We start from the raw sequence: 12,923 nt of genomic DNA, 5'->3' as shown, positions 1-12,923 counted from the left end.
TGCTGCTGCGTGTTGAGATCCTTTTCCTTGGCGGTGAAGCCGCTGGGGGGTCATGCGGTCTGCCTTCTCTCGCGTTATCGTTCCCTTCCATGTCGGCATCGGTACTGCTTTCTTGCTGTTCACGATCAGAGGTTCTTATTTGTTTCTTGTTCTTACGGGTCGCTGTTGTAAATCCGTCTTCATCGGTATTTGCATCTTTATTGGCGATGCCAGTTGTTGGTTTTGGAACGGTTGTCATGGTCGTTGTACCTGCATTATTGGTTAATTGGATCGTTGTTTTTGGTTTATCTGAAGGTGTCGGTGGCTGCTTATTAGAGTTGGCTGTAGTAGATGAGTTTTGACTAATTGCTTCGGCGCATGTTTTTCCGTAGTGGGCTGTATGGTTACAGAATTGGCATATTGGGATCTGCCCGGGATATTTGATTAGCGTTGTTTGCTTATAGGTCACGCCATCCTTCGGCGATTTTCATTCGATAGTCATGTAAGAAGGTGTTGGTTTAGTCACTCGCATCCTCACAATACGAACGCCGTTGGGAATGCCGGTGAAAAAAATCCCTAGATTCTACTTCTCCATATTGCGACAAGATTCGTTTGATGAAATCTTCCTTCGCGCGCGGGGCCAAATCATGGATACGCACGTCCACCATGTCGTTTTCCATATGCACGGGGATCTTGATTCTGGTGTTATTAAATTCGACCTCGTGTTGCATGTTGTTCTTTGCAATGAAGTTTTTGGTCTGTGCTAAGCTTCTAAACGTGATCAAAACCACAGTTTTTTACATGATTTAGCTGAATGTACGTAACTTCAGCGAGATTTAGCTCCATTTTCACTTTAACTAATTGTTCCACTTCCTGAACTGTGGGTCTAATACTAGTTTTATTAAAGTTGATGGAAATCGTGCTATCCCGTAGCACGGGCACTTTTGTTTCATTTGGCAAACTCATTTCACTCCGCAGCTGGGGGCAACGATACAATTTGTATGTGCACTGATATAGAACAATGGCCGGCTTGATTCACTGGTGTCTATAGCCTGCTATAGCGTAGCGATTTTTTGCTTCTGCTTTGTGCGAAGTCAGAAGATAGACTGGTATTTTCGGGTTGAATCTATTTCAAACACTCATACCAACCTTCCACGCTCGGGGCGCTGACATCGGAAGGCTAACAAAGTACCGCCGATTACGGTGGAATTTTCATATAGCACGAATCCCGGAACCTGTTAACATGTTCAACAGAGAACCTGGAATAGGCCGTTGACAGCAAGACACCACACACACTGGCTATGTGCAATCGAGGAAGAAGCACGTGCAGCGGGTGCACACGAATACTTAAGATTAACAACCTCGAGCAATCTGGAAGTTTGGAAATATATTCGGATAAGATTCGGAACAGCCGGCTGTCGGTTTGTTGATATTATGCGGCAGGCGATCATCAAGAAATGGAAGAAAGTAACAAACTACAATTTAAAGAAGACGTTTTCGATTGGCAGCGTTGGTGGTTAAGTAGTAAGCTTTACCGTTACTCACCCCGGTGGGTATGAGTTCAATCCCCGCCGAGGTTGTTGAGGTTTTGAAAAATCTATCGTCACATCTTCCTTCGGAAGGGATATAGAGTCGTTGGTCCCGGTCCTTGTGTTGATGAGCCGATATTTATGATCCAGATGGCGAAGTCGCCTCTCAGGCGTCGGTGATAGACACTCAGTGCAGACAGAGGAAAAGCAAAAAAAGACATTCGAAGTTTCGGAGCAGTTCATCGACAAGTGTTGAGTAAGAGGCGCGTGAGCAGCGGACAACTTTCGTTGAAAAGTTCCAGCCCATGGTTGTGGTACTTGTGTAAAAATGACCCAAGAGACACCAGACCCTTTCTCACCGTGTTTATACAGAGCGAGATCGGAACTTGTATCGCTTGGGTGTTTTTTCATTTTGTCAAGAAAGCAAGTAGCTCTTTGGCGATAAGCAATTTTCATTGGTGACCCTACAGAAGAACAACCTTTTTGGTGAGCCTACAGCAGCACAAAGCACGGGCCGTCACTTTCAAAGGGATATTGTCTCTCACATATGTGTACTGCACTCAACGGCTGTTGATTCTATTTACGAGCCGGTTGAACGAGTCAAGCTTTCCTCCACAACATCAAAGAGTACAAAACAGGGCGGAAATAATGTTCTTCTTGAGGTAGGTCGTATGCGGTTCACGGGGTTCACGGGGGCCGTTGCTTGGAAGGTTCCAATAAAAGAGCCAAGCTTGCCTCGCTAGCTAATCGTCCATCAGTAGCAGCAGTATTGAGGTTTAAAGTAAAAGTAATTTGTATTGTTTATTTGCTAAATTTTGGTACAGTCGCCTAAGGAGCCCTGTCATCAAGGGTCTGCCAAGCAGATAAATTCCGAGTAGTGATTAACCATATACACTTTCAGTACACTTTCGCTGTTGTTATTGTTTCATCATGTGTTATTTCCATGGCTGCAATACCCCGCCTCGTAGTGAAATTGGTATCGATGATTTAGTTTGTGAGGGATATTATAACTTAATCTTGCTAACTAGTAGACTTAGTTTGGTAGCTGAATTAAATCTTCTCTTCGAATTCAATCAATTAAAATTTAGTAATCTTGTTGAACGTATGCTTCTTAGAATCATTGGCAGCTGCAGGATTGTGAATTGAGAGAACTTCTCTTCATGCTCCATGACATAAAATTCGAAACAAAACTATCAACACTATATTCGTCATGGAATGGGCTTATTTTGTTCGCAATAAATATAATGCAAATGTTGAATAAAGCCTTCAAACATTTGTATTTGAATGAAATGAAAAACATATTTAATTTTTTTTGGGTTTGGTAGTTTCTACGTTATTTACAATATGGAGGTTAGAATTTTGTGACAAAATGCTACGAGGGGGAGGGAGGGGTCGAAAATCGCTGAAAAAGCTACGTCTTCTGTATACGTCCCCTAACTAATGGAGCAAATTAAATCCGCATGCATTTTTTTTTGTTTTTTTGCTAGCTTGTAATTCCGCGAATCGAAAAACTTACATACCACATGAAAATCCGCACAGAAGGTAATTTGTTTAAATGTTGCTTTCTTTATTCAATGGGTTTTGAAGCTTGCCAAAAACAATTAAATTTAATGCTGGGTCGCACAACCAGAGTTAAAAAGAATCGAAGCTCTTTTTTGACGGCTGAAAATGAACCTGATGCGACTCGTGGTGAATAGAAAAAATATTCATTTAAAAATCCATGTTGGTCATTCAGTTGAATATCGTACAATAATAATCATTTCTCTGATTATTTAGGCAAATGTTTTCAAACGGCTGGAAAAGTATATCAAACAACAATTATTATTGCTTACATTATGCCAGAGTCTACTTTGATGCGTTTAATTCGTTGCTGCACAGTAGATTGGGACATGGTTCTATGAAAAAAAAATAAAATTTTGCTCCGAGTAACTTTTTGGGTCCCCTTTAGCTCCCAGAACAACTATGCAAGTTTTAAGCTCGATCGGCGAAGCTATATTTTTGCGCCCACGGTTTAAAGCTTACATGGGATTTCGTATGGGAAAATTGTCTTGCAAATTAATTCTTCCAAGAGTCGCCCGTTATCTCCTAAAAATAAGTAGATGGCTGATTTTTATAGGAAATTTGTCAAGGAAACAAAGTCTAGAAGATTGCAAAACGATCTGATGATTTTGGAAAAAGTTATTAAGCAAAAACCGATTGATGCCCTGAAGATTGATGAAAATTTCACTTTTCTTAGCATCACTGCTTCTGACGGTCTAATTATATACAAATTTTTTAACTTTCTCTAAATATGTACAAAAGAAGCCTCAATTTATCCCTCAAAACCTTGAGAAGTGGCCAAATAGTATAGATAAACGATTTAGACACATTAAGAGAGGATTAAATCAAAATTGCGTATAATTGGATAACCAACAGCAGTGGTGCTAGAAAAAATGAATATTTTAAGAATCATCAGAGCATCAATCGGTTTCTGCTTAATAACTTTTTTTCAAGCGTCAGATCGTTTCGTGGTTTTCGAGACTTTGTTTCTTTGTTAAATTTTCTATAAAAGCCAAATAATGATTTATTTTTAGGAAGTAATGGGCGACTCCTGGAGGAATTATTTTGTAAAAGTTAATTTTCCCATACAAAATCCCATGTAAACTTTAAACAGTGGGCGCAAAAATATAGTTTCACCGATCGAGCTAAGAATTTGCACAGTTGTTCTAGGACCCAAATGGTACCTAAAAAGTTGCTCGGAGCTGGTATCTAATCTTTATCCCACCCTACTACACAGTCGCTTCGTGTAGTAATTTATTTATTTATTTATTCTTGATTTTTCAACCGACTTACAATGTCTTAGTGAAATTTCTTAAAGCTATTGAAACAAATCCAGAGTAAGCAACATAGTATTATCGGAGACAAATGAAAATCTGCATAGATGAATAAGCGGTTTGTTCGTTTGACGTTTTCAGCTGTGCCACTGAATATTAGAATAAATTGATCAATTTTATTTCAGTGAAATTGAATATTTGTAACTCTGCGCACACATTCTGACCCTACCCTTCCCCTCGTCACGCTTCGTCGCAAATTTAGTATACATCCCCTATCCCCCAAAATATATGTCATTTATGCATGGAAAGAAAAAAGTAAAAAGAATGAAAAACCAATACAAAGCAGGAATGTTGTTCACGTCGTGTAAGAGTAAAAGGGAAATATCATATTAAAACATTTATTATGTGATTACACAAATCTGAAATCTAAATAGTCCACCAAAAGTACTAATGTTGATTGTATAATTGACAAATAAACGGTTGTTGATTGTTCGTTGTGATCAGTACAAAAAGCATAAATGTGTCAACCACCGCCATATACTTTCTACTAATCCATAATTTTTCCATTTTCATTTGCAGAGTTTCAACGTTCCAAAGCATCATCGAGCTGGGCAATGTTTTGAAATTAATCGCCTCTACAAAAATATTCAATAGTGCAACAAACACAACCCGGCATATAACTGAAAACGTATAATATTTTAATTAAACAAATCAAACCAACTGTACATAAATCACATTTTGTGTTGTACGCTGGGGAAAAATCAAAATAAACAGCAGAAGCTCTGAAACACACCGACACACGCAAAAGTCATTTTGTCAAATTGCAGAAGAAACATTCGCTGCACAACTGTAGCATGAAAATCACAGCAAATAATCTAAAAGCATAAAACGCGAAAAGCAAATTTGTCAACAGGCCATCAAATCAAACCAGATTGGAAACAATAAAACAATAATACCGGCAGTAGTGGACAGAGCTGGGTGGAGCCCATCGCTAGAAAAAAACGGCCAATACCAACCAGACCGACCAAATAGGGAAGGGATATCGCCTAGAGCAGTTGGGAAAACAGCGATTTTTTGTAGCGTAAGATGAAACCGTTCCATTTCGTCCGCGCCACATTGCCACTGTTAGTAATTTAATGTCTAGCTGGCAGCCGTCGTGGGAACCTTTGCTTCCGGCCATTACAATTTCTATGCAAACTTAGAGCTCCAAGGCGCCCAGTCAACCACCGCTTCGAAACTATACAAAGTGTATCTCACGACCAGTCTAGGGCTAGTATTCCCAATTTCAAATAATAAAAATAAAAGTGCTACAAGTTTAAAAAATTTACCTCTTCCGCTCGGTACGTCGAACGTGTGGAAACCGGGAAACGCGCATTCGTGAAGGAATATAATAAAATAAAACCCCGTAATTGCTTAACCGTCGGTCGTCGTCGGCGTCGTCATCGTTGTAGTCGTTACAAACGGGTTGTTGTACGGACTAAACTGCCAGCGCTTCCCGTGTACATATTCAAATGCTTCCGCCGCAGTAGTCGTTGCAAATATTGCCGTCACGTTATTGCAGTCAGTGGATGAAAAGTACCTAGGAAAACAAATAAAGACAACCCTACAATCAGTAGGCAAGAACAGAGTCGAAATATCCGAAATGAACTAATAAAACGAAGTTGAAAGGGTCCGTCTTTATGTTCCGGAATCGCAGCAACCTCGCCACAACCATCAGGTGAGATTTCCCGGTGAAGTAAACTGTTGAGCGAAGGTTTGTCTATAAAGCCAGAAGGGTTTACTAGTGGGTTGCTTGTGTGATTTGTAACAGTTGGTTGTTTTATTGGATATTTTAGGTAAATTGTTTCCTGTTATGGGAGTCAACAACTCGATTTCGGGGAATAACTCATTATGTTGGGTACTTAAAATATCACCACTTAGTTCAGGGTTTGGGTACCTTTTTATTTGTGTAGCAATGCGACAGTTAACAATTTCCTGCAGCGTTTTCCAAACTATCCTTAATATTGATGTATATTGTTTTATTTGCGGAAGTTTATTGATAGATGATTGATATAAAATGTTAATAAGGAAAGTGTTTGATCGAACAAATAAAAATATGATAGGACTGCCGTTTTTCATTGAAAAATCCGGGGCAGTGCATTGGATTCTAGGGATAAAATAAAACCTGTTCAGGCTACGGTTATACCCAAAAAAGTTAACAGTTTTCGAATATTTGTAAACAAGCTATCACTGCTTTTGGGTAAAGGGCGCGCGTAGTTCATGATATTTATGTTCCAAGGATGATCGGTAGGCTGCCCAAAGGTAGGTAGAGTTTGTGAAAACTTTAATCATATTTCTATTTTATTTTATTCTAACTCTTATACAGCCAGTATTGAAAAGCATCCTGTTAGTCTGTAGTGTTTTTCTTGTCAATATTAAGGGGGTCTTCTACTCTCGTGGTTTCAAAAAATCGATTTTTTTTCTTTATTTAATTTAAATCTGTATGTATCTGAGAATACGCCACAGAAAGGATTTGGTGAAAATCATATTCCTTGGCATGTTTCTGAGAACCGAAAGGTACCCATCTCCGGTCGTTTCTGAGAGACTATAAGCGCGGCACACCTATAGAAAAATTGTCGCTTGTCTATAGAAAAATCATTGTTTAAAGAATTCCCCGAGCAGAGTCTGATAACATATTGAGAACTAAACTTGATGTTGTGATGTGGTAGGGAATGATTGCTCAGGTTGCTATCATTTTGGTCGTTTTAACGGTTAAAAGATCAAAATCGAAAGCAGAAAAATTGCACTATGACATCAAACAGAAAACTATTTATGCTATCAGTGAAAGCAAATTGAAAACTATTTGAGATGGTGAAATATTTCATTGATAACAAAATAAGTAATCAATTTGATGTTTGTCAAAGAAAAAGAAACAATCATTTTTTTTCTAAAAATGTAAGCACATCAAAATGAGATCAAAATATGATGTCATATCTGAAAAAGTTTAAACTGATATCAAAATAAGATTTCAATTTGATGCTTGATATCAAAATATGTTGTCTATTTGCTGTAATTTTGATGTTGGACTTTGCTCGGGTCACCGGTCCATTCTTGACGGTTTATGTATATGTGAGCGTCTGTGAATGGTTTCTTGTTTTTTTTGGAGACGAGATTATCGTACGGAAGAATGAATGCGTCGGAAATGTTGAGAAGCGTATGGAAACGAGATTACGAAAACTGAAGAAAGAATACAAAGATATCGGTGGGAAAGGAAAGCTAAAGTTGATGCACAAACCAATCGGCCAGCTAGGAAAACAGTTGGTGCAAGTGGCGTCAGGTTGAAGTAAAAGGAACTTTTGAAACTTTCGAACATGTCAGGATCTACCAAAGTCTATCATCTAATGATTTATTAGAAAGATGCTTAGGAGCTTACACCCAAAACATCAATGAGTCTCTGAATAGTGGAATCTGTTCCTTAGCGCCAAAACTACGTTAGCTCTACGACCCTGGTATTGCAGATTAACTAGTAAGGTATTACAATAGAGTTATACACCGTACTTTATCTTTAAACGCGTTTTCCCAAAAGTAGTGTTTTTAAGTGGTTAAGTAAGACTTTTCATAGAAGTACTGGTCCGATTTTAATATTTTTTTTCTTTAATTATTCATAAAATATACCGCTATGTTTGGTCGAGAGGGATTTGCAAAATGTTAATTTGTTCCATTTTTATGGCCCCTAAAAGGCCAAAAAATTACGAAAATATTGAAAATTTGCACAAATCGACATAACTTTTACAAATTATAAAATAAAATAAATCCCTCTCGTCTAAACATAGCCAACGTCACTATGATTATAAAATATATGAGTTTTCTGATTACAGATTACCCAATTTGCCACAACTTTACTTAAGCGGGACCCATGCAGCTTCAACATCAATGTCATCAATGAAGTTTCATGGTCGTCAGAGATTTTTCTTTTCGTCTTAAAAAGGAAAATTGAAAAGTCAAAACCTGTATCTTCAAAATAAAAAAAGTTTCTAAATCCATTGAGTAGATGCTTTACAATTTATTTCCAAAAAGTGCTCAATTTTAGACCTCACGAGTAGAAGACCCCCTTAATATTTGAAGCATATTTTATATTCATATTAAAACGGCTAGGCTTACTGTGCAGAGTTGGGTTTTAAGATGTCTCAAAAATACTGGCCCTTACTGGCAAGTATTTTTTAAGTGATGAATACATGATTGTTCGCGATTGTTCTCTGCCTTGTATCACCAATTACAATGCGCCGTTTTCCATTGGGGAAACTTCGACACTGATCCAGACCCGACTTTCTCAACTGTTTCGATTGGTTGTCGGGGTGTACTGGGGGGCTCAATGAAAGCCCCCAATCCCTCCAGCGCCTAACTTGCTCGGATCACTGCTACGACATAATCGTACTCACCGAGACTTGGTTCAATGATAGAACTGCGTCAAATCAGGTAATCCGTTTTGGATATGAAACATTCAGATGCGACCGATACCCTCTTAACAGCCGTAAAACATCAGGTGGAGGTTTACTATAAGCTGTGCGCTTTGGACTTAACACTAAACACATCAACATTCAGATGCGACCGATGCCCTCTTAACAGCCGTAAAACATCAGGTGGAGGTGTACTATAAGCTGTGCGCTTTGGACTTAACACTAAACACATCTCGAATGATGAATGGAGCAGCATAGAGCTAGTGTAGGCGGCAATAAAACTGAAAAATCGAACTTTGCATAGCATACTTTACAACTGACAGGATTCTCGAATCCGCATTCATTGACATACATTCTCAATCATTAGTCGCCATTGTTGCAATGGTGTTACCTGCTGACGAAATAATGATCTTAGGCGATTTTAATCTGTCCGCAATAAAATGGCGACCAGCTCATAACGGATTTATTTACCCTGGTCTGATACAGTCTCAGCTTCACGCCGGTACCACATCTAATCTGGATAGTTACAGTACGGCCGCACTTCAGTAGACTAATCGCATCACAAACGAGAACGGCCATACTCCAGACCTCTGCTTCGTAAGCGCTCGAGATATAGCTCCATATATAGACAACGCCTCCAAGTCGCTGGTGAAGCACGCTCGACATCACCCCTCCTTGCATCTTGCGGTCGAGGGCAGTCCGGATTCAAAATTTATGGATGTTTCGTTTAATCCATTTCACAATTTCAAGCGTGCCGATTATGCCAGTATGCTGAATGTATTACATGATACCGACTGGGACTCTGTTGAAAATCTTGAGTTACCAGTTGACAAACATTCGTAGCACATTGCAAAGCTTCGTCGAGCAGCGCTTTTAACATTTAGAAAACACTGCACTTAGTAATTAAGAGAACATTAAATCGGACTTAATCATGATTTAAAAAAAAATTAACGCGTGCTGTCTTTCCAGCTATGAACGAAGAATGCAACGTAAGCCAAAGTTTACCGGTTGTGTGCCTCGACTTGAACACTCGATAAATAAGCTTCAAGTGAGTAATTTGCAAATTATCTCAGTTGCCTCTAGGCTAAAATCATCGATGTGAATTATAGACGCAGTGGACCTCGCTTTTCGTACGCGGATGACCTCAAAATCTTCAACCGTACAAGATTTTGGCAGACGCACACGTTTTGCAGAAATAATTCGATGTCTTCAGCGAATGGTGTATCGATAATCAATGTTGCTTTAGAATCTTCTTCGCAACGAAGCACGGTGAATATGAATCAGCTGCATTCGTCCCATATCGTTCTTCGCTCTTATATTCAAGTTGCTGTTGATATTCACCCACGAATAGGGTTCGTCGCGGTTGCGGTAATTACCGCAACTGCGCGGTATTTACCGCACCCGCACCGCAAAATCTGCGGTGCGGTGAGACACTTTTTCCCGCAGATGCGGTGCGGGAAAGAGCTTTTACCGCGCGGTTTTACCGCAACCGCACCGCAAAAAAATAATTGATAAAGTGATAATTTTGATTATTCTAAATTGATAAACAGACTGCTATTACTAAAGAAAATCTAGCTGTGCCCGATATATTTTGACGCTATTATTTTTACGACATATTTTGGACTAGTTATTTGACACTTCTAAGTAAAAATTCACAAACTAACCATTTCAAATACATAAAATACATGATAATTTAAAAACAATAAATTTGTACTCTTAAATCCAATTTAAAAGTGCATCACTTCTCCCGATTTCTGTTGGTAATCGTGGAATTGTGAATCGTTTTCGATATCAATTTTTCAATTGCGAATTTTGACTAATTTAAAGGAATTAGAGATGAACTAATTGTGCTTATCTTTGTCAAACCAAACGAATTTGCAGTAATTGGCAGTAAAGGATACAAATGTATGAAAGCGTCCAAAATAAGGAGGGGTCCAAATTTGGATGATTATTCTATAATTCGTTCATCAGTATCGTATTTCTATCTTCTTTGATTGCTGTGTAAATTCAATGTGAATTTTTCTATAGTCAATTTTAATGGACTCTTTCTCAAAAAGTATGCTACATAACTTTTTTCGCGTACTTCCATTTAAATTTACTATAATTTTCTACCAAATTAACTCCTAATATTTTTCAGTTAAGACTATTTTGTGGCTTTTTTGAAGCTTTTTTTTGCCAAATACCACATAGTTTGACTCCCGTTCACTGCAATTGAAGTTTTTGCCTTTGGATTATTGGCAAAATATTAGAGGAAAATACATTAAATGCTAGAACTTTCGAACTAGCCTTAGGAAAATTACACTTCATACATGTTCAAAGGGAGCAATCTTAGTTGTTGGATGAGAATATATCTGTTTCTTGAAGAATGCGGAAGTTAGAGTTTTGAGATATATTTCCGTAAAACCCCCTATTTTTAAAAATCATTTCTGCTGTATGCTACAAATCATACACTTTTTGCAGTTTTTCGAATGTTCAATAATTCTGTACCGGTTGAGACCGGACACCTGATTAGATGTAATGTATAGAGCAATTTTTTCGTCAAATATGGAGCCGTTCTTATTGATGAAATACAATATGTTTTTATTTCACTGTATTGGAATATATGCGCTACTATATAGAAGTACTGGTATTTCGACTTTAAATTTTTGTTGGTGAAATTCCTTTAAGAATGAAAGGTGGTTTTACTACGTAAATGCGAAAATCATACATTTTATTTTCATATGTCAAAAGCATTGAAAATATGAAAATTTAAAGAAAAAAATATGCAACTTCATTTCTTATTACATTTTTATTCCCCTTTTTCAATTAACTGAAGAATTGCTAAAATAAAAGTTTTCCTATTACTGCAGTAGAACGTTTTTGAATGTATAAATGTTTGCCTTAAAATGAACGGAATTTTATTAATAGAAAATGAAAAAGTTGATTTTTTCATAAACAATTCATTCTGAGGAGTCTTTTAATGTTAAATTTCGTGTGAATAAAAATAACATTTTATTATATACTGTTACACAAATGAACAATTTTCCAACACTATTTTTTTTAAAATATAAAAATTTTACCGCATTTACCGCATTACCGCGCGGTGCGGTGCGGTAAATAAAGTGCGGTTGCGGTAAGCGGTGCGGTTTTATTATTTTCTTGCGGTTGCGGTGCGGACAATCCATTTACCGCCCACATCCGCACCGCGACGAACCCTACCCACGAATGAAGCCGACGGCCAATCCGTGTTCATCCGAATGCTTTATCCATACGTTCTTACCTTGCTACTCATCGAGCGACCAAATGAACTGCACGAGGAAGCTATGACGTGAATGACGAATAAACGAATCAGCAAACCATTCCTCACCATAGCGATGATCGTTTACAACTGTTGGCGAAGATGACTACAATTTCATCTTCGCAGAATGATGACTGGCGAAGAAATATATTTGTATTCTGATGCGTTGTACTGTTCGGAACAAGCTAATGCGCATGAGGTATGAGACAAATAAAATGAGGATGAAGTTTTGATTTTAATCTGCGCATGGTGATATACCATAGTCATTTAATCTATTGCTGATATTTTGCTAGTATCACGACGAAATCGTTCAATCAGCAGGACTGTTTAAAAATAACATATCTTAAGCAGTAAAATGAACAGTTTTTGGTGGGTGAAATATGGATAACGCAAATATTATTTTTTGCTCCCCCATGCGGGAGACTTGACGAAGAGTGTTGTTAAAAATAAAAATCATGCAAATAAAGGCATAAGAAAAACCTGTTTTAATCCACCTAGCGGTGCAATTGTGCCTTTCTCATTTCTCTAAACTATGGCACGGAGGCTTTTTATGTTCAACATAATTGTGGAAATGTCCATTACATTCTTAGTACACTTTGCACTTATACACAATGGCATGCCAGCCACGAACTTGATGAGCTACGTGTCGACGGTGAAACACTTGAAACAAAAAAACATCATACTCCATTAGCCTAATCAGCATTAGATCAATGTTATCTGCTTGCTAACTCATTTTGTCATGCGGGGCTGGGTATGTGAAGAGGGCGAAAGTCCCATGAACGAACGACTCCCCAGCTTAAATTGGTATGCTTTGTGATACAGTGGTGGTTTAAAGATGACGGGGTTGAAAGGGAGGGGTATGAGGGCTGGATGGGGTGGTGGTCTGAGG

General features: G+C 38.2%; 1 protein-coding gene across 1 annotated transcript in view; it reads left to right on the top strand.

Moving 5' to 3' along the window:
* LOC131694092 (zwei Ig domain protein zig-8-like) overlaps positions 1-12,923 on the top strand; it is a 683,919-nt gene that overhangs the window by 140,031 nt on the left and 530,965 nt on the right. The window contains exon 2 of the mRNA XM_058982472.1: positions 4,901-6,038. The gene's annotated coding sequence lies outside the window, so the exon portion shown is untranslated. The remainder of the gene's footprint in view (positions 1-4,900; positions 6,039-12,923) is intronic.

Source organism: Topomyia yanbarensis, chromosome 3 (genome assembly GCF_030247195.1).
Source record: "Topomyia yanbarensis strain Yona2022 chromosome 3, ASM3024719v1, whole genome shotgun sequence".
Classification (NCBI taxonomy): Eukaryota; Metazoa; Arthropoda; class Insecta; order Diptera; family Culicidae; genus Topomyia; species Topomyia yanbarensis.
Note: the sequence above shows the minus strand (reverse complement) of the source record. Positions and strands in the feature narration are given on the sequence as shown.